This window comes from Macaca nemestrina, chromosome 11 (genome assembly GCF_043159975.1).
Source record: "Macaca nemestrina isolate mMacNem1 chromosome 11, mMacNem.hap1, whole genome shotgun sequence".
In the NCBI taxonomy this organism is placed as follows: Eukaryota; Metazoa; Chordata; class Mammalia; order Primates; family Cercopithecidae; genus Macaca; species Macaca nemestrina.
The window spans coordinates 45038460-45065956 of record NC_092135.1 but is presented as its reverse complement, the minus strand read 5'-3'; positions in this window follow the sequence as shown (position 1 = coordinate 45065956).

Here is a 27497-nt window from a genome sequence, read left to right as displayed (position 1 = left end):
AATGGGTGTAGTCTCAGCAAGTTTGCATCATTTGTAGGGAGGAGAAGCCTAGCTCCTATTGTTTCTTGATGGTAACCTGAGATTCAATCTGTGAGACGGGAACCTGGTAAGAGGAACCTCTCTCACTTTGCTGACTTTTTTTTTTCCTTTCTGCCCAATAAGTTCCATTTTTCTCACCCTTCTATGTGTCTATGAGCCTGGTCATGTGACAAGGAACCCATTTTTAGCTGGACTAAGGAGAAATTTCCACAACATTACTATTTATAATGTCCAATTTTCAAAAAAAAAGTCTGATACATATAAAGAAGAGGAAATCGTGACCCATAAACAGAAAAAACAGTCAATAGAAAATTCCCCTGAGGAAGTTTAGACATTAGACTAAATAGAAAAATAATTTGAAGTAACTATTTAAATATGTTCAAAGAACTGAAGAAAACCATTGCTAAATAGCTAAAGGAAAGTATAAGATAGTGTCTTATCAAATAGAGAATATCATTTAAAAAGTAGTAATTATTTTAAAAACAGAAATTCTGGCCAGGCACAGTGGCTCAAGCCTGTAATCCCAGCACTTTGGGAGGCCGAGACAGGCGAATCATGAGGTCAGGAGATTGAGACCATCCTGGCTAACACGGTGAAACCCCGTCTCTACTAAAAAAATACAAAAAAACTAGCCGGGCGAGGTGGCAGGCGCCTGTAGTCCCAGCTACATGGGAGGCTGAGGCAGGAGAATGGCGTAAACCCAGGAGGCGGAACTTGCAGTGAGCCGAGATCCAGCCACTGCACTCCAGCCTGGGTGACAGAGAGAGACTCCGTCTCAAAAAAAAAAAAAAAAAAAAAAAAAAAAAAAAAAAACACAGAAATTCTGAGTAAAATAGTAATATGATAAGTGAAAGAAAAGTAAAGCCTTTGGAAGGGCTCAACAGTGATTAGAACTGGAAAATTTCCAAAATTGGATGAAAAAAACAATCTATACATCCCCAGAGCTCAACAAACTCTAACTAGGATAATTCAAAGAATCTACACTAAGACACATTATAATCAAACTGTCAAAAGACAGAGATAAATAGGGACTCTTGAAAGCATCAAGAGAGAAGTGGCTTATCACATACAAGGGACTCTCGATGATGACGGATAATTTTTCATGAGAAATTGTAAAACCAGGAGGCAGTAGGATGATATATTTAGAGTGCTAAAAGAAAAAAGAGTGGTGGCCAGCAAGACTATCCAGCAAATTTTATATCCAGCAAAACTATAATTTTAAAAACTATAAAAAAAATTCGACCAGGCATGGTAGGTAGCTCATGCCTGTAATTAATCCTAGCACTTTGGGAGGCCTAGGTGGGCAGATCACGAGGTCAGGAGATGGAGACCATCCTGGCTAACATAGTGAAACCCCATCTCTATTAAAAATACAAAAAATTAGCTGGGTATGGTGGCATGCACCTGTAGTCCCAGCTACTTGGGAGGCTGAGGCAGGAAAAATACTTTGAACCTGGGAGGCAGAGTTTGCAGTGAGCAGAGATCACACCACTGCATTCCAGCCTGGGTGACAGAGCGAGACTCCATCTTAAAAAAAAAAAAAAAAAAGAAAGAAAGAAATTAACATATTCCAGATAAACAAAAACTAAAAGAATTACTCCCTAGCAGACCTGACCTATAGGAAATACTAAGAGGAATCTTTTAGGCTAAAATGAAAGGATATAAAGCAGTAGCTCAAATTCACATGAAGAAACAAAGAACACTGGTCAAAGTAAATATGTACATATAAAAGAAAGTATAAATGTATTTTTGTTTGTAATCCTTTTCTCCAACCTAATTTAAGAGACTATTACGTAAAGCAATAAAGTTCTGTTGATGAGCTCATAATGAACACAGATTGAATATGTATAATAATAGCACAAAGAAGGGGGGAAATTGAAGCTATATAGTCATAAAGATTTTACATTTGAAATTATATTTTATATATTTTAGTTATATTGTATATATGTTCTTTGAAATTAAGTTGGCATTAATCTGAACTAGGTTGTTATAAATTAAGATGTTAGTGATAATCCTCCGGGCAACCACTGGGAAAATAACTCAAAAATAGAGTAAAGGAAGTGACATAAAAGTTAAACTTGTACACTAGAAAACACCTATGTAGCATGAAAGAAGGCAATAATAGAGAAATGGAATAAAAAAGGTAAAACACAGAAAAACAGAAAAATGAGAAGTACCAATCTTAGCTTATTAGTAATTATGTTAAATGTAAATAAATTAAACAGTGCAATCAGAAGTCAAAGATTAGTAGAAGAAATAAAAACACATTATCTAACTAAGTACTGTCTATAAGAGATATACACTTTAAAGATACAAATAGGTTGAATGTAAAAGAATGGAAAAAAGATATGCCATGCAAAGATGTGGAGTGGTTATACCAATAATCAGACAAAATAAAATGTATGAGAAAAAATTACTTGAGATAAGAAAGGACATTTTATAATAAAAATGTCAACTCACTTGAAAAAATAGCAATTACAAACATCGATGCACCTAAGAAGAGAGCCTCAAAATGCATGAAGGAAAACCTGACAGAATAGGAGAAAAAAAGAGATCATCCTACAGTAATTGCTAGAGACATTTTTTTTTTTTAATGTTACTTTCAGTAATGGCAAAAACAACTAGACAGAAAATCAAATGAAATGATGGTCAATATCATTAGTCATAAGAGAAATGCAAATCAAAATCACATTGAGATACTAGTGTATACCTACTAGGATGGCTAAAATAAAAAAGACAGATAACCACTAGTGTTGGTGAAGACATGGAGTAATTGGAGGCTGCATACATTATTGGTAGAATCATAAAATAGTGCAGTCACATTTTAAAATACTTTGGCAGCCCCTTGAAATGTTAAACTTAGTTCTGGTTATCAGATCAAGAATATTGAAAACATATGTCCATATAAAACCTTTGCATGAATGTTCATAGCATCATTATTCATAACAGCAAAACAATAAAAACAATTCAAATGTTCATCGACTGATAAAAGAATAAACAAAATGTGGTATATCTGTACAATGGAATATTACTCAGCCAAAAATTGGATGAATTACTAATATATGATATGACAAGGATACACCTTGAAAGCATTTTGCTATGTGAAATAAGCTAGGCATAGAAGTCCATATATTGTATAATTCCATGTATATCAAATGTCTGTAATAACAAAAATAGATAATAGATTAATGATTGTAATAGGATTGGGGGAAGAGGTATGGAGACTGTAGTGATGAGATAGTCTAAATCACTTAGTGGCGATGGTTGCACTACTCTGAATGTACTAAAGGTGCTTAATTTTACACTGTAAAGGTGTGAATTTTATGGTATGTGATTTACACCTCAAAAAAACTGTTACTTAGAAAAGTTTTACATGGGACTGAGAGTTTCACTGTTAGCTTGTGTACAAGAAAACTTGGTTGATCAAACAAGCAAATGATTCTAGTGACTCAGTAAATAGTGACTCAGCAAATAGTGGTATTTATTTTCTACTAAGGAAATGGCTATAATTACAATGATTACAATTTGAATAGATTACTTATATAAGTATTACAATAGTTTCTCTCTTTTGCCCCTAGATGTGTTTCACTCTCATTGACTCTTATTGCTTAAGTGGGTAGATTTACATAAATTACACAATGTAAACCCTTTCAACCACATTTGGAACAAGGCTTGTCAAGGGCAGAAACGAAGGCATAGGCTTATCTTGGTGGATCACAGAAATAAGCTAGCTGCACCTCCTGTTTGATAACTATTTCTTACACACCCATTTCTCAATAGGCATTCTCGAAGAGTTGAGAGAGATAATTCTATGAGTCAGACCCAATAAGGAGAACCAGGCCAAGTTCATGTTGCCCAGAGGAAGTATCTTAAATTTTCTTTCTTTTTTTTCTGGCACCTTCATATGATTCCTATCTTGGGAGTATAAAACTGTGTGTGCCAACTTTTAACAACTTTTATGTTCTTGAGAACTTAAAAAAAGGTCTTGGCAAGAAAATCTGCAAGTATAATGATGGACCCTGAAAGAAGCTGGGGTGGGGTTCAGTGAGGGAAAGGAAAATCAAGAACTAAATGTAAGACTCCTTGCCACAAAACTATAAGTAGAACACATACTTTTCTAGATTTTTGCCTTGATGATACTCTACTTCCCAGGAACAGTCAGTATGCACTTCAGCAGCGTGAAAATACAAGGTGGTTTGAAAGCTGGGCACTATTTTGATGTTGTAGTTTTGTTACATATGTATGTCTGTTATTCAGGTTTCTAAATTTTTTCTTAAACATTTCTGAGACTGCTGTTCAGACGAAAAGTTGAGTTCATGGTGAAGTTTTGTATATTTTTGTTATTAATTTGTTTTTAAGACATTGCTATTAATATGTCATTTTTACATAGTTTAATATAGATATATGTCAATAATATAATATGAATATATAAATAATATATAATAAATATATGATAATACTTAAGTATAGTATGTGTAATTAAATACTACATACATATATAAATAATGTATGTAAACTATATATACATTACATATGTAAATTATATATACACACATATACATATACACACAAATATGTGTGTATATATACTTACGTGTATGTGTGTGTATGTATATACACACATTATTTGTGTGTGTACGTATACATGTTACTCAAGAGATGACTATCAATTCAAAAATTATTTTTGTGGTCAGTAGGATTAAAAAAGACTTCGTGTTTTTGATATGGAAATGAGCTAAAGACACAGCAAAAGTATCTTTGAAAATATGAAATTGGCATTCACGTTCAGAGGGCTGATTAGAGTCCCATTACTTTGGAGGTTGAATGTACTGATTCACCACTGTGATCAAATTTCTCCTTTCTCATTGGTTTTCCTGTGGGATTATCAGCAACTTCTAGGGAGCCCACATAAGGAACTAGATCCTAGGGAAATAATTATAGTCAGAGACAAAAAAAAATAAGCTTTAGACTTTCACTTTCAGAGTTACTATTACTGGGGATCCTGAAGGTCTTAAAGACTAACATCTGCAGGCTAACAGGAACAAGTAAGGAGGCAGAACAGAAACACAAGTGAATGGGTGTTGGTTAGGAAGGTGTCAGAGGAGAAAGGACTGAAACTGAATCAGAGACGATCTAGGTTAGGGTCAGGGATCCAGGAAAAGAAAGGGCTCAGGATAGAACCCTGAATCAACTAATAGAAATCCAGAATGAGCCGTATGCAGTGCTGGTGGGGAATAGGATTAAGACTGAGAAGTTGAGGTGGTGAAGCAAAGTATAATCAGGATTTAGCTTCTGTTTAAGGCTAGATTAGAATCTAGGAGTGGATGTTATAGGTTAGCAAAATCTGGAATTAGATGCTGAGAAGGTGGATAGAATTCATAAAATGGAAGGGGCATGGGCTATACCTACTGAGATTTATCTCTGCTTTTCTGGGGATCTTGGAGAACTATGAGATTGTGTGTGAAAATGTTATCATCACCACCATCATCATCATCATAACCTCAACCATTTATTCATACTTATGTTCCAGAAGCCAAAAACTTACAAAAAATGTCTAATTTAATCCTGTACTTTAAATTTTATCCCAATTTTATATTTTAAAAAACCCAGATATCACTGATGGTTTGAGGATTAGATAATATATTCACAGGCACGTAGGCAGTAAATAATAAAGCCCAAACTCAAACCTAACTATATTATCTGTGTTCTTAATAATGGGACACTCTACTTCAATAGCACCTCTCCTCCATTAGTATTCAAGAGGATAAAATGCAATGGAAGCTGCATGAAGCATAAGATAAGCTTAGCTTACCACTCGTCTCGGGTAGTCACTGTAGTTTAAAGGTGAAGGGGTAGGAAGATGTGAGAAAGGGATTGATGTGCTATAGAGAAAACACAAGCAGAGCTTATCCTGCTCATTAGATATTATACCCATTTTAAAATGCTGCCTATATACCTGTATCCTGATTTTGTGTATGTGGGGATAAGAAAGCATAACCTATGTCACGTCTTTGTCACATAACCTCAAAGGCAGTCAGAGCTGGAAGGGTTCTCTCAGATTCTGCAATCCAACTGTCTTACTCTATTAGATGACTTCCAAACTCAAGCTGAACAGAAACCTCCTCTATTAAACCCTTCCCAACTCCAAGGCCCCAGAGCAGAAGTAGTTTCTCTTCCTTTGGGGCTCCACATTTTTCCCTTTGGCTGTGAGAGTACTGGCTGTGAGAGTATTTTGTTATGCTTTGTTGTTCACATTGCTGCCCTGTTGTTATTGAGATTGCAAACTATCTAAACGCAGAAATTCTGACCTAATCTTTTTCTTCTCAGTACTTATTACCTAACACAGAGGGACATGTAGTTATCAAAATGTACTGAATTGAATTTTATGACCAATCTAAGTGCCAAGATGTTAAGCAATTTGCTCATGTCACATGTAGATTTATAGCCAAGACCAGGAAAGATTTCTCCTACTGGTAGTTTATGTTGGGTATGTATTTGTCTCTGTCTCTTCATTTCAAGTGTGTGAAGGTGGGGAGGGTTGCTTAATGTGGTACCCCAGGCATGACTTTCTAGTCATGTTCCTTTGAGCATAGCGCTATCACTCTCATGTTATTGCTCAGTACTATTTATTTTATTTAAATTTATTATTACTTTTTGCTGTGTTGGCATCTATAGGGCAAGGATAGAGTTTTTAAAATTTACTTAGCATATTACCAAGGACAAGGCTACTCTACTGCCTCTTGTCTTTGATAAAAAGATGGGAACCCTAATTTAGGAAGGGCTAAATTTATTTCTATGCAATTTCATGGGGAACTGGTGACAATTTGGAATTAGAATCTAGTTTTTTTTTTTTTTCTGAGCTCTCACAGCATTAAACCATCCCTGAATAGCCTCAGAAAGCGCTCTGAACAAATACATTATGACTATAAATGCTTAGAAAAAAAGTGTCCACAAACAAACCAAAAAAGACCTTATATGTTTGTATATAACTGTGTATGCATATGTTTTTATGAGTTTGGAGAAATGTGCAGAGGTCACTCTATATTGGCTTTTTTGAGGGAAAGTGGTGGTATCAGAGGAAATTTCATTTGGAGGTTATTGACTTTTAAAATTCATATTTGTGTGGTTTCACAGAAAAATTAATACATTTTTGCTTTAAATTCTGACTGACTGAATTTGACATCTGCACATGTTCTTTTCATTTAGGCCCACCTAGTAACCTCCTTCATTATAAGGAGCAGAGACAACTCAGGCTAGCAGAAGTAAAGGATACTTGCTGAGACTAATGATGAGGGAGCCACATGACTTCATGAGGACCCAGAGGTGGGACCAGCGGGACAACCTGGCTTCACAGAAACTTAAACCTGGGGTTGAGACTCTGGGTTAAGAACACTTTCAGGATTTCAGAAAAACCACGCAGGACTCATTCTCGCTCTCGGTATTAATAGTTACACTCTCTTGCGGTGTTTCCATTCCTGCTCCACTACCAAGTAACAAATTATTCCCAGTTTCTTAGTTAAATTTCCTAACAGGGAGAGAGTATTGGCTTAGCTTATATAATATCTTGAGGGGGAGGGCTGTCATACCTTCTAAAACATTATTTTCCTTTCTAGCCTAAGTATGGGATACAAAGTTGTCTGTCTGTCAGGTGCACCCCTTGGTACAACCTGTTGTCTGGGAAGTGGACTCATGTGTTGTAAATCTCATGGTTATCGGAAGAGAGAGGAAGGCTGACTAGCTCTTGAGTTTGGTAAACCCATCCAGTGCTTATATTTCTTGTGTGCTTTAGCTCCTAGAGAAGGGAATAATCTATACATGTGTCTCACTTGTTATTTCTGGGTCGATAGTTATTTGTTGGCTGTCGTTTTCTTTGTTTAACTCTCATTGCATTCTGGTGAGGTTGACTCTATTTAAGTTTGCTACAGTCACTAGACTGCAAGCTCTCTAAGAAACAGGAATGTGATTGCTTAATGTGGTATCCCAGGCATGTAGTATTGGGCCCAGCTCATGGAGATCTTCAGCAAATATTTGTTGAATGAGTGGATGGCCTGTAGGACAACTGTGATAATTCCTGTTTGTTGAAACACAATGTTGTTCAATTTCCAAGAGCCTGAGTTCCTTCTTCTGTTAACCTGTAACTGGTATTTGTCCTTTGTTAATGATTCTTCAAAGCAATGTCGGGTCTATCAGGTCTTCAGGGTATTGACAGGATTATTAGTATCTTGGAAAATGGTTATGGAAAGATGGCAGTGACCAGCAAGGCAGGGCTGGGCAGGCCTGCATGAGGTGGGAGGCTGAGTAACTTGTTGGGGTTGGTTGTGTAACATGAAAGGCAATCCACCTATTTGGAAATGTAATGTGAAAAGGAGGCTATGAAGATAATATCTGTTTCTATCTCTGATTTAGAAAGCTCAAAAACAGCTGTCAAACTCTGCTTGGGCCACATTCACATCCTGCCCGTGATATGAATCTTAAGGGGGTGATACCCACACAATCACGGAATTGTTCCAAGCCGCACAATAAGCTTGTCATAGCCTTGGGCTCTCACGCATGTTCTGACGGCTACATGGAGATGCCGGAATAGTCTGAGAGGCCATTTTCTCTCTACAGAGTTTTCAGGACATTTCTCAATGCCACCTATCAAAGCTTAGTTTCTTCCCACGGTACCTTGCCTGGGAAAGTGTTATTCGGGGTGCACTTGGGTGGGAGGCATGACGTCAATATAAAGTCACAGACTGCCTAAAGGTCAAAGACTTCCCTTTGCCCCAAGTCTGCTTATGCTAGACCAGTCAATCTGCCTGTTCTCTAGCCTCTTAGGAAACATGTCAATAGCATGAAAGAACACAGAGCCTACATCTGTTATAGCCAGGATCGCATAAAGGCAGCTCACAGTAGCTTAAGTCAATGACATTTCAGGAAGCATTTTTAATTCTGTCAGTCCTTCTCAGGGTCTGCCTACCCTACATGGCATATATCACAGATGGGAGAGTAAAGGGAATGGAATGGAGATTAAAAGAGTTGATTATTTTTAAAGATTGTACACAGTTATTGCCAAGTGGTCATGAATGGAGACAATGATATGGATATTGTACAAGAGAAATTCTTGACTTCCTTTGCCTCAGCATTCTAGACAAATAAGGCAAAAGAATTGTACATAATTATCAATGATTATTTATTTCTCAATAGCTTTGTGGTTAAGAGCATGAGCTTTGCTGTCGTAAAAACTGGGTTTGGATCCAAACTTCAACACTTACTAACTGTGGAGTCTTGGCTAAGTAAGTCCCTTAAGAGCCTGAATTTCCTCACATGTAACAGAGATAATCAAATCTCCCTTGCATGTTTCTTGTAGGATTAAATACATTGAAGTAAAGCAGCGAGGACAGTAGATGGTATGGTGATAGATCAATAAGTAGAAGTTTGTGATATAATTTCACTTGAGGAGTACTGTCTTAGCTCGGATTTGCCTGCCCTTTTTCTTACCATTACCCAGGTTTCTATAGTGCTTTTGATTGATAGGAACTTTCAGAGAAACACTGAGCCAGGGCTTGGTCCCCAGTGAATATTAGACACCACCATTGGCAAACGATCTAGGGAAACAGCAAAGCCTTGTTGATGCATTGCTTCTGAATCCCATAATGGCTGATGCCAGTGCCTCCTTGTAAAATGTGGATTTACCCACTCTCTTTACCTCAATTTGGTTTGAATGATTTAGCAGATATACCCACAGATGTCTCTCACACTTGGACCTACGTATTACCATATGCCCTGTGTACCACAATAAAGAACTTTCTTGCCATTTGAATTTGTCATAAATTGCTTTAAGTGTTTATTGATACTGATGTCATTACTCATCAGCTTTGCGAAGTTTTGGCCACTGATTTTTAGTGTCCCAACTATGAAATGTAATTATTCGGTTTTGAGCATCAATTCTAGCCATTTCAAACCCTGAATTAATTAATTGGCTCTCCATAAATTTCTTGATATATAAGACCAAATACTTTAGTTGTGAAATGATTTATTTTACTAACTACCTTATTTTTATGAGGCTATGTATGGCACAGTATAGTGATTAAGAGCACAAATGCTAAGGCGGATCTTTCAGGTTCTAATTCTAGAAACATCACTCTTTACTATATATGTGACCTAAGAAATGTACTTAACCCCTCTGGACCTCAATTTCCTCATCTCCATAGAGTGCTTATATGGGTTAAATGAGTTCATATATGTAAAGCACCAAACATAGTAAGTGCTAAGGAAGTGTTAGTTATTATTATTATTGTTATGTGTATAAAACAGGCTGGCCTCTCCTCTTCTGGGTAAGAGCACTAATCAAATTGTAATCACTATCTTGGTAGTATTTAGTTCTAGAACCCTAAAGGGAACCATCTGATGAATGCTCCTGCCGGCAAGTAGGACTAGGGGTTAGACTAGTATCTGCAGAGCTGAGGTTGGGAAAGAAACTTCTTATACCCAGAGCTGTGGGTTTGCTGGATACAAGACAATGTGATGTGCTGAAAGTCATTGGGGTATTTGAGAAGAGGAATCATACAAGTCACAAAAACAAATTTGGGGCATAATATATAAAACTGGTGTGGCGAAGGCCATGAGGGTGAAGAAAGAGTCAAGGACATTGCAACAGAGGGTCATGGGCTGACTGCAGGAGCTAGTCTCAGGATAATTCTTACTGTTGCATGGGTGGGTTGACTACATTCAAAAGAGAAAGAGCAGCCATGATTATCCAACAATTATTTTCTCTGTTAGGTTAGGTTTGACATTTCCCTTAATTCCCTTAATTCATGGAAATCCTTGGCATATTGTAACGTATTCTTGACATTAAAAAAAAAAGTTTATCTTGGCAATTCCTATGGCCCAGTAAATCAGGTTCTAAGCTGCTCATGGTGCCCACAGGGGTCCAGGATTTCTTCAAACAGTAACTTAGTGTTTGTGAATATAGAGAACTTTGCATTATATTCTTTGTCTTTGTTTGTTTGGGCTGCTATAACAAAATACCATAAATTGAGTAGCTTATAAACAATAGAAATTTATTTCCAAAAGTTTTGGAGACTGGAAAGTCCAAGATCAAGTCACTGGCATATTTAGTATTTGGTGATGGCTCACTTCCTGGTTTAAAGCAGGAAACTTCTTGCTGTGTTCTCACATGGCAGAAGGGAATAACTAGCTCTTTGGGGTTTCTTTTATAAGGACACCCCTATCACAATGGTTCTACCCTCATGATCTAATCACATCCCAAAAGCTCCGTCTCCTAATATGGTTACCTTGAGGGTTAGGGGTGTGTGTGTGTATATATATATATATATATATATATATGTGTGTGTGTGTGTGTGTATATATATATATATACACACACATGTATATATATATATATATATATATATACACACATGTATATAGATATATATATATATATATATGAATGAAATATGTTAACACAATAGCATTCTCCAATACCTGGAAAATAACAAATAGCTTCTAATTCATGGAGACAACAGATTGCATAAATGACATAAAAATTAACCTCCTACACGTGCTACTATAATTAAGTATATACTATGTGCTAAGTGTGATCATTGTTTTTATCATCTCATTGATTCCTTAGATAAATTCAATGAGTCAGATGTTATTAAATTCATTTTTATATAACTTATGTGTTCCTCAGATAGATTATATTATTTGCTTTAAGATACCAAGAACTGACTTAGGTGAAGATAGATCACTCTGGGGTAGGCTGGGGGCAAGAACAAAATCAGCAAGGTCAATTAGATGACTACAGCAGCAGCCTACATGTGAAATGGTGGTGATGTAGACCTAGGTAGAAACAGTGGAGATGATAAGAAATTGTCAGATACTGGATACACTTTGAAGGTAGCACTAGCAGGAATTCCTGACAGAATAAATGTGGATAAGGAGAGAAAGTAAGGAATCAAGAGTGACTTTAGTTTGTTGGCCTAAGTAAGTAAAATTAAAAAATTACCACACCTGAGATGAGAAAGGCTTAGAGGAAGCAGATTTAGAGGGGTAGGACAGGAATTCCACTTGGGGCTTGTTAAGTTTGTGATGTATATCAAACATCCAAGTATACACGTCAAATAGGCAATCTGAAATTCAGGAAAGAAATTTTGAATGAAAAGCACAAGACCCTGGGTAAAGAAATCGCCCTGAGAGTATACATAGAAAAGAGAAAAGAACCAAAACAGATCCTTGGGCCACGTCTCTTAGAAATTGGGGAAAAAGGGAGGAGACAGCAAAAGAGAATGGAAAGGAGTAGCTACTGGAATAGGATGGGGGAAAAAAAAAGATTCTGGCAGCCTGGAAGCCAAATCCAAAAAGTATATTAAAGAGATGAGTGTAATCAATTGGGTTAATACACTGCTACTGATCTATATGAAGACTGAGAGTTGACCATTAGACTTCACAACATAGAGTTCACTGGCGATCTTGAAAGTAAATGTTTGATAACAGGGGTGGATGTGGAAATCTTTGAAAGAACAAAGAGCTGATTGGAGTAGTTTTAAGAGAGAATGAGAGAAGATTTGGAGGTATGGTGGGGCGGTGACACAGATTTAATTACTGATTGTATAAAGTTGTATACATCCACAGAAACTGGGGAAGATGTATGTGAGAGCAGGATTTTGACCTTGATCTCCTGTCCAGTTCATTATGGCACATTTTTGAAGAAGTTTTTATGAATTAGACCATATATATTTAGTTTTTTCCTCCTTCTAGCCACTACCAAGGAAGTCACATTTTAATTGTGCATTCTGTCACAATTTCACCCTAAGTGGAGATACTGTGTTGGGAGTTGGCCATATTATGGTGCTAGGGGTGTGTGTGTGACTGTAGACCCTGCTCTGACAGAAAGGCAACACAGAGTCCACTCTCAGGTTTCCTCTGGTTGGCTTGGGGAGCGAAAATAAATTTTCCACAGAATAGAGTCTAAAATGGTCATCAAAATAAGATTGATGGTTGTTCTGTAGCCTGTGAGACTAATATCAGAAGCAGGAGTTTCCAGTCAGGAAATTGAAGAATCAAGAGAATAAGGTTTGGCATAGCTTTCTTTTGAGTCTGTTTGTGAAAGGAAAATCTGAGAAAAAAAATAGACATCTAAGGCTGTTGCTTATGACTGTGCTTCCAAAAATAATGAGTAAAGAGCTATGTGTACCGATGCTTCTCAACTTTCAATGGAGTTACACCCCAATAAATCCATCATAAATTGAAAATATCATAATTCAAAAATACATTTAATACACCTAACATGCCAAACATCATAGTTTAGCTTCACCTACGTTACACATGCTCAGAACCCTTATATCAGCCTACAGTTGGGCAAAATTATCTAACATAGAGTTTATTTTATAATAAAGTGTTGAATATCTCAAATCACTTATTAGATACTATACTGAAGGTGAAAAATGAGGATGGTTGTATCAGTACTCAAAAATAGTTTTTACTGAATGTGTTTTGTTTTTTTACTGTCATAAAGTTGAAAAATTGTAAGTTGAACTGCTGTAAGTTGGGGACCATCTGTATATGCTAAAGGATGAGTAGACATAGTCTAGTAAGGCCCTTGTTATTGGATTTGAGAACTTGACTATATTGTCATCAATATGGTAAGTGACTTTTACAAACAACTGATGGACCATTTCACTAATTTCAGCATTACAATCACTCTTTGCTTATTAAACTGATTTAAATGTAGGGAAGAGTTGCCTTATATATTTATAGGGTCTCTTTCAGATTATAAACCAATTAGGACAAACAACAGAGTTCTTTCTTTTATTAGTTTCAAATTCATCACAATTCTGAATTTATTGTGCTTTCAGTCAACATTTTTAATAAGCCCTCTTAATAAGTGAGGAACAATAGGAGATGGGGCAGGTGGATAAAAATCTGTGGCAACTGGGCTGGTAATTGGGAGTGGTTGGGCAAAAGTCTTTCTTTGGCTGTTGTTGTAACAACTGTCAGAGGATGCTGTAGGTGATTCTTAAGATTTCATTTTTTTAAAATTTCCTCTTGAAGATTAATCATTGTTTGCCAAGTTTTTACCTGAAGAAATTAGTTTCTCACTGAAACTTAAAGAAAAACCCTGTATCTTATGTACCTTACTTTGTGGTCAAGTTCATACCCTTATGCCTGCTTATCAAATTAGCATTTATGAACCAACTAGAGTTCACAGTATTTATTCCAAAGCCTCACACCAACTATTACATAAGTAATAAACTAATAAAGTACTACCTTTGTTTAAAAGCTGTGATTTTCGCCTTCCATTTCCTGGATTTTATTAAGTAATCAACAAATATTGAAATAAAGAAAGAAATGCAAACTCTTAATAGCTGTCTACATTTTACACCGTATGAATGTGTCATTCTTTGCATTTTAAAATATATTTTCTAGTAATAAACATTTAGGTTGTTTCCAGTTTTTACTACTACAATGCTATAATGATTAACATTGTTAATGTATCTTTTTAATTTGTAGTTATTCTTTATATTTTATTGCCGTTAATCCTTTGTTACATATCTTGCAAATATATTCTTTTAGACTTTTTTCCTCATTCTTACCTTTGCTTGTCTTGTTAGATCTTGTTGATAGCATATACCAATCTCTGATACAAACAACATTATAACTATTCATTCAGGGACTAACACTAAAATTTACAAAACAGCTAGCTGAGTAATACACATTTAGAACTAATGATCAATTAATGCATAGCTCTACTTCTTTGTCTTTATACTAGGTGTCTTGCCTAACATTGTTTATTAGTTAATGATATAATCAAGGGTCTCATCTAATTTGTCTAAAATAACTTTAGGAAAAGTCCAGGGTCTATTAATATTGGAAGAGCATGCCTATCTCTCAGAGATGGTGTGAAAAATTATTTATAACACAATGAGAGTTTTAAGCTCTTGGAAAAACAATATTTTTAAAAACAATAATGGTTGATATTGATTTAAACATTAATATGATTATTTTAATATGTTAAAACTTTTAATGTTTAATTCATCATTTATCATGTCACTATTCTACATTACTCATTTAGTCTTTCCATTTGTATTTTAAATCTCAGAAGACTAAAGGCTGCTGGACTGAAAACCTGTCAGAGGTGGTCATTAGTATTGTAAATTACACCCTTATCCGCCCATCATTATGCAATGGCTTCATTTCTCTATATATGAACTTCAGAGATGTCATCAGGATGGTTGACTCAACGAGTCTAGCACTTGTCTTCTCAATAAAGAAGGACCAAAACAGAAAGTAGATTACCATACATAGAATAAGGCATCAGAGGAAAATGCTGGAATCAAGCAGTGACAGGGACTCTCTAAGGCATGAAAGCTTGATTTGATTTGACTTTTTTCTATTTTTCTCTACTATTTTTTTCTTGTTTCCAGTAGAGCTGAAAGTCATGGACACTAGAGATGGCAGCATAGAGAGTGAAGTGACACAGCTGGCAGGATAGGCTCAGAACCAGCAGGGACTAGGGACTCCCCACTGCAGGGAATAAGTAAGTAAGAGATGCCCAGAAATTTGTATTCTCATCACGGACATCTGCATTCCTAACTACAGGAAATCTCCTCTGCCCTCATAGACCCTTAGCCTAGTGTGGGGAGCTGCCTGGAATTCATGAGATTGCATTATTCCAGAGAGGGAATTCATGCTGGCTCCATCCCATAGAACCCAAGCTGCTGAGGCACAGAACCATTTTGAGAGTGGAACCATCACTGTATTATATCCTACCTGACAGTTCATTATCTTCTGTATCCCCATGTCCCAGGGCCCCATCAGTGTCTCCCATATTCACCCAGAGGACTGCAGCATTGTGGTTCCTGCTGGATCTGAGGACATGGCCATGTTGCTGGCACCCAAGCCCATGCAGTACTCTACACACTGGGAATCAGATAGTCCATCACATCAGGGAGGTGGCCTCCACAACATAGGGAAACAAAGTATGAACTTACCAGCACCTAAAAGCAGTGTGCCTGGGGCCACCATCACATACATTGACTCTGCTCCCCTCCAGCAATTGGGCCATTATGCATTCCTATGCCTCACCTGGAAACCTTGGAGTTGGCCTGTTCACCTTACATAAATAATACCAGCACCCAACTATCCCAGCCTCCCACCCCCCACCATGGACACTGCTGACACATGTGCACACCTCCCAGGGGCCCAGGGAATGGTCTGACTACCCGACTGCTGATATTGCTGGGGCCCACATGCCTGCCTTGGTGTTCGAGGACCAACTCCCCATCATCACTGCTAATGTCCAGTGTCCCACCTGGGGACCCAAGGAGCAGACCACCTGGCCCACCAGTACCCATGCACCCCACCTGGAAACCTAAGAGTCAGCTGGCCTGGAACCCAATGTTGCCATTGCTGACACTCACATGTGCCATCTGGAAACCTGAGGGCCTACCCACCCAGCCCACCACCCCCACTGTTGGGTTCTTTGCATCCTGCCTGGGATAGACCACAATAAAATAATGGTCGAGAATTTCAGCACCCCACTTTCAGCATTAGACAGATTATCTAGATAGGAAATTAACAAAGAAACATTGGACTTAAACTGCATTATAGACCAAATGGACTTAAAAGACGCAAAACATTTTATCCAACAGCTGCAGAACATATATTCTTCTCATCAGCCTGTGAAACATTCACCAGGAAAGACTACATGTAAGGCCACAAAACAAGTTTCCAAAAAATATCTAAGAATCAAAATAGTATCAAGTATCTTCTCAGACCACAATGGGATAAAACTAGAAAACCAGACAAGGGTGCAACAAAAATGAAAATTACAGGCCGATAGTCCTGAAAAGCATAAATGCAAAAATCTTCAATAAAATACTAGCAAGGCAAATTCCACAACACACCAAAAAGAAAATACACCAGAATCAAGTGGGATTTGGGTAATAACCCCAATAGGCATAATACCCAATACCATGATACTGCATGTTAAAATCCCAAAAGATCGAAATCAAAAAAATATAATTCTGCAAGAAATAATTTAAAATTTATTTCTAAAACATTTATTTACATTTTTAAATAGGAATTTTATTTGAAATAGGAATATATTTGAAAAATATAAAAACACAGAACATTCATAGGTCACTTAACCCAATAAAATAAGGAATAACACACATATTTTATCAAACATAAACACTCAGGTATACTAATGACAGTTGCACAGGTCTAACAGTTATGAGCAGGTGAACTGTATTCATAAAGAAATAGATCAAAAGAAAATGTATAAATATATGGTATGGCTCTCCTTGGCTGGTGAATATGGTCACGTTGATTTTTTATGTGACAGCCCTTTTTGAAAATTTTGTATGATTTGAGGTAAACAGATCGAGGATTCCGTATTACATTTTCCATATTCTGTGCTTGCTGTGCATCTGTGTTGTTTTGAGTATGCAGAAATCCATTCCACATGCATTCATATAGAAATCACAAATTTGGTGGAAATAATACCAGTGATCTAATGGCAACACTGTTGCATAAGTGTCTTCTTATTTTACTGTGCACATAATTGTTTTCAAGCCAGTTAGTAACTTCACTGCCTTACTCAGGCAAATGAAGCTTTAATTCATTAAAATCTGGAATTTTACCAGCTGAAAGGAATGTCAATGTAGACAAATGATGTATTTTTTAACTGGAGTTTTTGTTATGTTCATATGACATGGTCATTCCACTCATGTGACATTTTTACCAGATGCAAATAAAGATAACAACAGAGTAATGTTTCCACTTAACATGATGCAACTATCCTGTATACAACCAAAACACACTACTCATGTCCTCATAATTTGGCTTTAGGGTTTTTAAAATTCAGGATTTCACACTGGGATTGTGATTTTCAGGATTTCAGGTGTTACGGATTTGAGACATTCAGGATTTTGACATTTAGGGATTTTTATCTTTTTGAATTTCAACATTTAGAATTATGGTAGGTGGGATTGTGTCTTTCAAGGTTATGATTGGCACTGGATCAAGTGGGATTTATCCCAGGAATACAAGGATAGTTCAACATATACAAATCAAAAAGTATTATACACCACATCAACAAACTGAAGGACAAAAACCATATGATCATCTCATGAGATACAGAAAAAGCATTTGATAAAATCCAACATTCCATCATGATAAATAAGAAACTGGGTATAGAGGAAATACTTTAAAACAATAAATACCATCTATGAAAAAGTCCATGGCTAACATCATACTGAAGAGTAAAAAATTAAAAACTTTCTAAGTTCTGGAACAAGATAAACATTCTCATTTTTACCACTTTCATTAACATAGTACTAGAAGTTTTAACCAGAGTAATTAGGCAAGAGGAAGAAATAAAGGGAATCCAAATTGGAGAGGAAAAAAAGTCCTTGTTTGCCCATGCCATGTTCTTTTATTTAGAAAAATCCAAAGACTACACCAACAAACAAAAACAAAAACAAATAAAGTTAGATCTGATAAATTCACTATAGTGGCAGATTAGAAAATTGACATACAAATATCAGTAGCATTGCTATAGGCCAACAGCAAACAATCTGAAAAAGAAATCAAGATATCAATTCCATTTACAATAGTTACGAAAAAAAACTAGGAATAAATTTAACCAAAGAAGTGAAGTAACTCTACAGTATCAACTTTAAGACAGTTATGAATGAAATTGAAGAGAACACAAAAAATGGAAAGAAATCTTATGTTCATGGATTGTAAAAATTAATATTGTTAAAATGTACCCAAAGCAGTCTACAAATGTAATGACATTCCTGTCAAAATACCAATGACATTCCTCATGGAAATAGAAAAAAACAATCCTAAAATTTGTGTGAAGGCACAAAAGACTCTGAAGAGCCAAAGCAATTCTGATCAAAAAGAACCAAGCTGGAGACTTCATACTCTTTGACTTCAAATATACTACATAGCCATAGTAACCAAAGTAAATGATACTGGCCTACAAACAGATACATTAACCAGTAGAACAGAATAATGAACGCAGAAAATAAACCCTGCATTTAGGGCCAATTCCTTTTTTTTTTTTTTTTTTGCCAAAAATACTAAGAGCATATTTTAGGGAAAGAACAGTCTCTTTAATAAATGATGCTGGGAAAACTGGATATCCATATGCAGAACAATGAAACGAGACCCATTCTATCACCATATTACAAAATAATGCAAAATGGGTTAAATACTTATATGTAAGATCTTAAACTATGAAACTACTAGAAAAAGTACTGGATAAATTCAGGACATTTGTCTGGACAAAGATGTTTTGTGGTAAGACCTCAAAAGCACAGACAATAAAAGTAAAATTAGACAAATGAGGTTACATAAAGCAAAAAGCTTCTGCACAGCAAAGGAAACAATCAACAGAGTCAAGAAAACCCTTAAAATGAGAGAAAATATTTTCAAACAGTCCATCTGACAAGGGATTAATGACCAGAATATGTAAAGAAACTAAACAACTCAACAGGAAAAATATAAGATAATAAAAAGTGAGCAAATGATCTAAATAGATGTTTTTCAAAAAAAGACATAAATAGCCGACAAGTATATGAGAAAAAGCTCAACAACACCAATAGTCAGGGAAGTGCAGATCAAAACCACTATAAGAGATTACCTCACCCCAGTTAAAATGGCTATTATCAAGAAAACAAAAAAATAACAGATGCTGGTGAGGATGTGGAGAAAGGGTAACTCTTGTACACTGTTGATGGGAATGTAAATTAGTACAGCCAGCATGCAGAACAGTATGAAGGTTCCTCATAAAATTAAAAATAGAATGACCAATTTCACTACTGTGTATATATCCAAAACAAAGGAAATCAATGTATCTGCACTTCCATGTTTATTGTAGCTCTATTTGCAATAGCCAAAATATGGAGTCAACCTAAGTTGATTCCATCCATTCAACCGATGAATGGATGAAGAAAAAATGCAGTATGTATGCACAATGAAATATTAGCCATAAAAAAATCCTTCATTTGCAGCTACATGGATGAGACTGAAGGACATTATGTTAAATTAAATAAGACACACAGAAAAAGACAAATATCCCAAGTTCTGTCTCATATGTGGGAGCTAAAAGAATGGATCTCAAGGAGGTAGAGAGTAAAAATTGCCAGAGGCTAGGAAGCGTAGGGGAAAAGGAGGATGAAGAGAGGTTGAGCAATGGCTACACATATACAGTTGTATAGAAGGAATGAGTTCTAGGGTTCAACAGCACAGTAGGGTGACCATTGTTATCAATAACTTATAAATTCCAAAATAACTAGTTGAGAGGGTTTAGGATATTCTCAACACAAAGAAATTCTAAATATTTGAGATGATGGATATCTTAATTATCCTGATTTGGTCAGTAAACATTGTATGCATGTATAAATATATATGCAATTATTATGTATCAGTAAAAATGTTTAAAATTTAAAAAGAAATATGATATAAACAGGTAGTTTATATTGTATTCCAAGAAAACCCTTGGAAAAAGACAAAAATGAATATATGAACTTCATTAGGATCAGATATTAATCAAATTCTGTCAGAAGGCAAGATAGGTGTCAGTAATTTGGTCTGTGCTGCTCATACAGAGAATCCTTGGGTTAACTGAGTGATGAGTTAAGAGCAGAATCCTTGCAGGGTTAACATCAAACATCTATCTCTTCTTTTTACTTACTCCCAAAACCATTAAAGCCAGGAACAGGATTTGGGTTGTTGCAGGAAACATGCTTCTCAGAATGAAACTTAACTGAGGGCTGAGAAAGAGATCAGGGACAATTGGATGATGACTCTTCCTCCTCCTACTCGCAAGAGAGTGCAACCCCAGGGACTTTTAAATTTGGTTCAATAATTAACAGAGCCTCACATCTACAAGCCTCTTCTTAACTGGAAGCATAGCAAACATAGATTATATAAGTTCTTCTTCAATAGGGATATAAGCCCAAATATAAACAGACTATGGTAAAGCACAAAATTAAGCCTTTCTACATCCTGAACAGACAGTCTCACTGCCACCATGTCCCTTCTGTTAGGCCCAGTGATATCCATCAAAGGATGCGGCACTGATATTCCTCATCTTTTCATGCTCTTTGGTCTCCTCATTTGCACCAGATATTGGAATCTTTGCTAAATAAATCAAGAGTCTACTGTATGAATGATCTCCCTTTTTGTGGAAGCCAAACACACCTGAAATGCTGAGATGATGCTTAAGTAAAGTTGCCTTGCTCCACCTAAGTAAGACCAGTTATGAACCTGATTTTTTAAAGCCTTTGGATCAGGTACTGTAGTAGTTACTTTCATTCTTAGTAAGCAAACCATAATGTACCTTGGTATGTCAATGAAGCCTTTTAGACTAAGCCTCCCAGCCCACCTTGTAGGAAGGGGTAACCATATAACTAAGATTGATGGTTAAAATGAAAAAGGAAAATTATTTGGTAGGCTTCCAGGAAGTAAAAAGGAGGCAGAAAACAAGGGCAAGCTTTTGCATACATACCAGCTGCAATTGATTCCTGTAGCCTAGAAGTGGCTATGACAAATGTAGCTCCAACAACTATCCTAGACTTGCAATGATATTGGAAGTCACATCCTGGAGATGGTTGGACAGAAGAATAGAGGGGCCTGTGTCTCTATGGACCACAGAACTGTTAATTAGTCTTGGACTGTCTAGCTCTAGAGTTCTTTTGAGGAAGAGATAAACTGACACCTTGTGTAAGCTATTTTTAGTTTTTCTTTTACATGCAACTTTGTTTTTTCATTGCAAAAGAGAAACACAGTAGCCAAAAGATGGAAATGTGTATTCATTTAGTCCAGGAGATGCAGTAGTTTTCCCTTTAACTGTTCATATGTAAAACATTCTCAACTTGCTGTTGTCATACTAAGACAACTAATTTGATGCTGTAACACCAAATATGAAAGAAAGGCAGTTTTTGTTTTGAGGTTGTGACTCTACTTTTTTGGATTCCTGACCATGTTATATTTTGATTACCTTTGGAATATCTAGGACAAGCAAGGACAAAAACTACTTTCTACATTAATCTTCTCCTATTTCTCTTATCTAATTTCCATGGGCAATATTGTCTAAAAGTACATCTGCGGCCAGTAATTGGTTTGTTATTCAGTTTTGATACTGGCCAGGTCACCAGTCATTAATCAACTTAATAATCCCCCACCTCCTAGAAATTATAAAAACACAGCCACACAAAAACATTGGGGTTGTCTGGTTGTATTGTTGGGGATAGTGGCATACACCCACGCAGCCATCAGAGGCACAGCATCCTCTGCATCCTTTGGCTGTGTTGCATCGAGAGGTGCATGAGCAAGCATGCGTGGGGTCTGGGGTCCAGCCACTGCGCACATCCAGGCACTCTGGCTGCTGCAGCATTGGGGGAAACTCCAGGCGTCAGCACAAGCACTGTCTCCGTGCAAGCCCATGGCTTGATCAGGTGCAGTGCAAGCAGCTTCTGCTCTGGGCAACCACATCTGGATGAGGGGAATGTAGTCATTCTCAGAAGCTTGGGGACATCAGAAACCACAGAGCCGCAAAGAGGGTGTCACAGCCCTGGCTCGGTGAGCCCCTAGGTCTGGGTTCCCCAAAGGACCACAGCTCTTTTCTCCTTCTCATCACCTGCAACATAGTGGGGGTGGGGCATGTTTCAGCCCTATTTGTTACAGCTCTTTCGGTCCCTCTATTTGGTGGGTCCCCAGTTCTCTGCCTGTGTCCAGGAAAAATGAGATATCCAGACAACTGGAGGGTGAGCAAGGCAGAAAGGAGCTTCACTGAGCAACAGAACAGCTTTCAGGAGACCCGAAGTGGGTAGCTCCATTCCTTAGGCAGGCGAGGAGTGTCCACCTCTCAGCAGAGAGGAGATCTGCAGTAAATAACTCCTTCCCACAGCTGATAGTCTTGACATCTGAGTCTGGCTGGATCTGGGGGTTTTATGGGCTCAGAAGGGAGGAAGTGTATGATGATTGGCTCATGGACAGCCATCAGCAGGCCCAGAAGAAGCACTGTGAGTTCTCCCTCCAGACTGCAGACTCCATTTGGAATAGGCAGCCTGGCTTGAAGGTGAGGTTTCACTTGGGACCCACCCCTTTCTGCCCAGGAGTCTATTTGCCAACTGCTGCCATCAACATGCTGTCCTTGGCACTCAGGCTGTTTGCGCCAAGGGGTGCTTGCAGGCCTATGCCAAACCACCCTCAGACCCCCTTTGGCCTCCCTCCCATGCTTGTCTGGTGCCCAGTGTCCAGAAGGGGCTGGGGCAGCAAGGCGCTGGTATGTCAGCACTGGCCTGAGCACACACACACAACTGGGTCACGACAGTGCCTGACACACCCAGCTCAGCCACAGCTTTCTCTCACCCTGGAGCGGGTGCCAGGAGTGGGGAGAGGCGAGGCAGCGGGAGCAGGCACTTCTAAGCCTGTGGGGAATTGGGGGCTTCCTGGGACTCCAGGAGCCCAGGAATGCCCAGTCGGCAGCTATGGCTAGGTGGCTTAAGTTGAGCTGGGGAGCATGGGGCTCCTGCTGCTTGATTCAATAGGGGACAGGGCTCCTGCCTGTTCCTGGCCCCCACCGGCTCTGCGGAACACACATTCCTGGCTGCTCCTCCCTGCTGCAGCCAGCATTTTTGCAACGGCTGCTCCAGACAGGTCTTGGCTGCCATCATTACCAGTTGACGGTATGTGGGGGGTTGGATGAATCACTGTTGGATGCACAGTGAACATCTGGAAATACCACAGGGCAATTACCGCAGCAATTCCTTATCTCTATTAGTGTGTTATTTTAGTTAATTTAAACAAATTCTGCTGCTTTTTGCATTTTCTTTCATGTTGGCAACATGAAGTTAAAAAATGTTTCATAGTGTTTAACATGGAAAATAAAAGTAAAACACAAAGTAGTACTGAACTTTTTGGTACCTCTGAATTGGGGGAAGAAAAAATTGACCTTGTCCTGGAAATGACTGGTGGGCTGTTAAATTACTCTATGTAGATGACATATATGCACATGCATGTGTGAGTGTGTGTGTATAAGTGTTCATTTTATCATTGAATTTCCATTTATTCCTGAAGGTGTCTTTTTCAATGTTCTCTTCTGTGTATGCCTTGCTTTTTTCTATTTTTCTCTTTAGCTATCTTTCTCCTTGTGAGTTTTAGAGTTTCTTAATATTTATGAATTATTATTTCTAAGTTCTTTCCTCTAAATCCCATTCTCTTTCCTTGTGCTAACAATAGTTCTGTAATTTTGTGCTATCTTTCCCTATCCCTCTGCCATAATCTTTTTGTTCTGTCTTCTGAATATAAGGTCATGTTAGTGAAGTACAAAATATGTTGTATTTTCTCTATTAAAAAAGATGTACAGTTTGAAGTAGCTGTCTTAACACATTAGCTCTTGTCTCTCCAAATTTTAATACAATGGCACGTATAAATATAAATATTTTTATAACATCATATAAAAGCAGATGGGATATTCTTATATCAAAAAAATGAGTCATTCCTGTAATATACCAGCAAATGAAATCAGCTGCAATGTATATGAACTTTAAGCCTTTAGTTAAGTAGAATTCTAAAGTAATCTAAGGTCAGAGAATGTGGAGGCTGGGAAAAGGAGAAGGCCATAGAGAGTTGGACAGTAGAACAGTTCTATTAATACCTTCCTCTTGGATTAGCTGGCTCCACTATTTGTTGGGTGTCAAGTTGCCTCACTTGCCAGATACCTTTGACAGTTCTGGTGCAAGAGATTCCTGGAATGGGTACTTCAGGCTATCAAACCAGGATAGTTCTCTATCCGACTTATACCATCTAGGAGGAAAGAAAAAGTGATACTTACATGACAAATGACCAATACATGGTAAGAAAACCTGCTAAATTTATGTACTCCTTTTTACTTTCCAGATATTTGCATAGCCCAGGTTCTTCCAATCAGAACCTTCATTTACCCCTAATGAAAGAAATATTTTTCACTTGGACTTAAGACATATATATATATATATATATATATAATTTTCTAGGATAAGTCAATCTAGGCCTTCATTGTAACCTTGATTATGAATCAATCTAGACTGTCACTACTCAGGCAACAACAAACAAAATCAGGCAACAACAAAAAAGAAATAAAAATATTAAGGAAAACTATTGATAATGGGAACAAATAGTTAAAATAACATAAATATAATTATTACTGCTACATACATTTTTGGAGACATGAGGAAATATATTAAGCTTACTAAAAACCAACAAGAAAACTAATAACAATAACAACAAATTGCTCTAATAAGGAAGTTCTCAGAATTCATGAAACAATCTTAAAGACACAATAATTGATTTAAGACAACATGTAGAAGGTAAGCTGAATACCAGAATGAACAGAGCCAAAGTATGAATCCATGAAATGAAAATAGAATGAAGGAATTCTTCTAGAATGCCACAAAAAGGTCAAAGAGATAACAGATACAAAAGAAACATTAGGAGATATAAAAATAGATATGTTAATTTCATTATTGTTGTAAAGAGAATTTCAGAAGAGATAGAGGAGAAGCAATACTTAAAACGTAGTGGAAGAACACATTCCTTAGCTGTGAAAACTGGCTAGCCATATGCGGAAAACTGAAACTGGATCCCTTCCTTACACCTTATACAAAAATTAACTCAAGATGGATTAAAGACTTAAACATAAGACCTAAAACCATGAAAACCATAGAAGAAAACCTAGGCAGTACCATTCAGCACATAGGCATGGACAAAGCCTTCATAACTAAAACACCAAAAGCAATGGCAACAAAAGCCAAAATTGACAAATGGGATCTAATTAAACTAAAGAGCTTCTGCACAGCAAAAGAAACTATCATCAGAGCAAAAAGGCAACCTACAGAATGGGAGAAATTTTTTGCAATCTATTCATCTGACGAGGGGCTAATATTCAGAATCCACAAGGAACTTAAACAAATTTACAAGAATAAAACAACCCCATCAAAAAGTGGGCAAAGGACATAAACAGACACTTCTCAAAAGAAGACATTTATGCGGCCAACAAACATATGAAAAAAAAGCTAATCATCCCCGATCATTAAAGAAATGGAAATCAAAACCACAATGAGATACCATCGCATGCCAGTTAGAATGGCCGTCTTTAAAAAGTCAGGAAACAACAGATGCTGGAGAGGATGTGGAGAAGTAGGAACACTTTTACACTGTTGGTGGGAGTGTAAATTAGTTCAACGATTGTGGAAGACAGTGTGGTGATTCCTCAAGGATCTAGAACCAGAAATACCATTTGACCCACCAATCTCATTGCGGGGTATATGCCCAAAGGATTATAAATCATTCTATGAAGAGACATGAACATGTATGTTTATTGCAGTGCTGTTCACAATAGCAGACTTGGAACCAACCCAAATGCCCATCAATGATAGCCTGGATAAAGAAAATGTGGCACATATACACCATGGAATACTATGCAGCCATAAAAAAGGATGAGTTAATGTCCTTTGCAGGGACGTGGATGAAGCTGGAAGCCATCATTCTCAGCAAACGAACACAGGAAGAGAAAACCAAACCTGCATGTTCTCACTTATAAGTGGCAGTTGAACAATGAGAACACATGGTCACAGGGAGGGGAACATCACACACTGGGGCCTGTCGGGAGGTGGGGGGCCAGGAGAGGGATAGCATTAGGAGAAATATCTAATGTAGATGATGGGTTGATGGGTGCAGCAAACCACCATGGCATGTGTATACCTATGTAACACACCTGCACCTTCTGCACATGTATCCCAGAATTTATAATAACAAAAAATGAAAAACAATTTGGAGGGATATCTGAATGTCAACAAGGAAAACAAAACTAAATTTCAGAAGGTCTATGATAGAAAATCCTAAAACTTCAGAGGGGAAAATTCTAGTTTGTCGTATAGAGTAATCCTCAGACTGGCATCAGACTTCTCATCTGCAGCACAGGTATTAGAAAGGAAAAGAAGTCCAGGCACTGTGGCTCACACCTGTAATCCCAGCACTTTGGGAGGCCAAGGCAGGGGTGGATCATGAGGTCAGGAGATCAAGACCATCCTGGCTAACACAGTGAAACCCCGTCTCTACTAATAATACAAAAAATTAGCTGGGCGTGTTGATGGGCGCCTGTAGTCCCAGCTACTCAGGAGGTGAGGCAAGAGAATGACATGAACCCGGGAGGCGGAGCTTGCAGTGAGCCGAGATCGCGCCACTGCTCTCCAGCCTGGGCTGCAGAGCGAGACTCTTGTCTCAAAAAATAAAAAAATAAAAAAAATAATAAAAAAAAAAGGAAAAGAAAAGATTTTCTTCAAAGCACTTGGGAAACATAATTTAGAGTGCAGATTTTTTTTCGTATTGTTAAAATGCCATTTAAGAATAGAGGCCAAACAAAAGATGCTCAACAATATAAGATTTCAGAGATCACCAACAAAATAATTTTA